The sequence below is a fragment of the Penaeus monodon genome, chromosome 14 (assembly GCF_015228065.2).
Source record: "Penaeus monodon isolate SGIC_2016 chromosome 14, NSTDA_Pmon_1, whole genome shotgun sequence".
Taxonomy (NCBI): domain Eukaryota; kingdom Metazoa; phylum Arthropoda; class Malacostraca; order Decapoda; family Penaeidae; genus Penaeus; species Penaeus monodon.
This window is the reverse complement of record NC_051399.1, coordinates 37,254,690-37,257,189: the sequence shown is the minus strand read 5'-3', so window position 1 is coordinate 37,257,189 and position 2,500 is coordinate 37,254,690. Positions and strand designations below refer to the sequence as shown.

General features: G+C 16.5%; 1 protein-coding gene across 1 annotated transcript in view; it reads left to right on the top strand.

Moving 5' to 3' along the window:
• The window catches only part of LOC119580694 (T-complex protein 1 subunit eta-like), a 15,092-nt gene that overhangs the window by 7,699 nt on the left and 4,893 nt on the right, over nt 1-2,500 (top strand). The window lies entirely within an intron of this gene.

Below are 2,500 nucleotides of genomic sequence, written 5' to 3'. Positions count from 1 at the left end.
TTTTAAGAAATTGGGGTTTAAGTTTTTTAATCCCCTAAATTTTTTTTCACAACCAATTGGGTTATGTTGGGTTTTAAAAAACTTTTTTTTGGGTTTTTGAATAGAAGCTAAAAAAACCAAGATTTTTTAATTGAATTGATTTGAAGGTAAAAAGGGAATTGTGTTATATGTGATAAAAAAATAAAGAATATTCTTTAAGATTATGGTTAAAATTGTATATTTTATATATCTAATTATAAAAATTTATTATTATAAGTGTATATATTATATGTATATATTTGATTTTAAATATGTATATAAATTTTATGTAATTTTTATATATATATTATTATTATATTTATTATATTTTTTATTTTTAAATTATATTTATTTAAATTTTAAATTTATAATTAAATTTATATTATTTTATATTATTTTTTAATATATATTTAAATTTTTAATATATTTATTTATTTTAATATTATATTATAATTATATTTTATATTATATATATTATAATTATTTATATTTTAATTTTTATTATAAAAATTTTTTATTTATTTTTATTTTATATTATATTATATTTTTTTTATTATATTATTATATATATTATATTATATTTTTATTTATATTATTATATTTTTTATTTTTTAATATTTTATTATATTTTTAATTTTTATTTTTTTTCCCTTTATTTTTATTTTCTTTTTTTTTTATTTTATAATTATATTTTTATTTAATTATTTATAATTTTTATTTTTTTTTTTTTATTATTTATATTTTTATTTTTTTTTTTATTTTAATTTTATTTTTTTTTATTTTTTTTTTAAATATTTTTTATTTTTTATTTTTATTTTAATATATATTTATTAATTTTTTTTATTTTTTGTTTTATTATTTATATTTTTTATTTTTTATTTATTTAAAATTTTATTTTTTTTTTTTCTTATTTCCTATTTTTTTTTTTTTTTATATTTTTTTTTTTTTTTTTTTTTTTTTTTTTCTTTTTTTTTTTTTTTTTTTTTTTTTTTTTTTTTTTTTTTTTGTTGTTTTTATTTTTTTTTTTTTTTCTATTTATTATTTTTTTTTTTTTTTTTTTTTTTTTTTTTTTTTTTTTTTCTTTTTTTTTTTTTTGTTTTTTTTTTTTTTTTTTTTTTTTTTTTTTTTTTTTTTTTTTTTTTTTTTTTTTTTTTTTTTTTTTTTTTTTTTTTTTTTTTTTTTTTTTTTTTTTTTTTTTTTTTTTTTTTTTTTTTTTTGTATTTTTTTTTTTTGTTTTTTTTTTTTTTTTTTTTTTCCTTTTTTTTTTTTTTTTCCCTTTTGTTTTTTTTTTTTATTTTTTTTTTTTAATTTTTTTTTCTTTTTTTTTTTTTGTTTTTTTTTTTCTTTTGTTATTTTTTTTCTCTTCTTTTATTTTTTTTTTCCTTTTTTTTTTCTTTTTTTTTTTTTTTTTTTTTTTTTTTTTTATTTTTTTTTTTTTTTTTTTTTTTATTTTTTTTTTTTTTTTATTTTTTTTTTTTTTTTTTTTTTTTTTTTTTTTCTTTTTTTTTTTTTTTTTTTTTTTTTTTTTTTTTTTTTTTTTTTTTTTTTTTTTTTTTTTTTTTTCCTTTTTTTTTTTTTTTTTTTTTTTGTTTTTTTTTTGTCTTTTTTTTTTTTGTTTTTTTTTTTTTATTTTTTTTTTGTTTTTTTTTTTTTTTTTTTTCCCTTCCTCCTCTCTCCCTCCCCCTTTTTCCCCTCCCTCTTCTTTTTCCCCTCCCCCCCCCCCACCCCCCCCCCCCCCCCCCCCCCCCCCCACCCCCCCCCCCACCCCCCCCCCTCCCCCCCCCCCCATTCTATTTTCCCCTTCTTTTCCCTTTTTCCCCTTTCTTCTTTATTTTTCTCTCTTTTTTTTCTTTCCTTTCTCTTTTTTTTCTTTTTCCTTTTTTCCTCTCTTTTTCTTTTTTTCCCTCTCCTCCCCTTTTCTTCCTTTCTTCTTTCTCTTTCTTCTTTCCCCCTCTTTCCCTTTCTTCTTCCTTTTTTCTCCTTTTCCCCCCTTTCTTTCTCTTCCTTTTTCCTCCTTCTCTCTCTTCCTTTTCTTCTCTCTCTCTCCTTTTTCCCCCTTTCCCCTTTTCTTATTTTTCTCTCTATCTCTATTTTTCTACTCTCTTCTCTCTATTTTTTTCTCTTCATCCCCTTTTCTTCTATTTTCTCCCCTCTTTCTCTTTTAATTTCTTCTTTCTTATACTTATTCCCCTCTTTACTTTTTTTCCTCTTCCTTTTTCTTTCTTTCTTTTCTCTTTTTCTTTTTTTTTTTTTCCTTTTATTCCCTTTAAATTACTTCTCTCTTTTTTCTTTTTTTTTTCCCCCTTTTTTCCTTTCCCTTTTCTTATTCTTTTGATCTCTCTATTTTCCTTTATTATTTTATTTCCTTTTTTTTTTCTTCTTCTCTCCTCTTTATTTTCCTATTTTCCTTTTTCCTTTTTATTTTTCTTTTTCCCCTTCTTTCTTCTCTCTTTTATCATTTTTTCTATTTCTCTTTCTATTC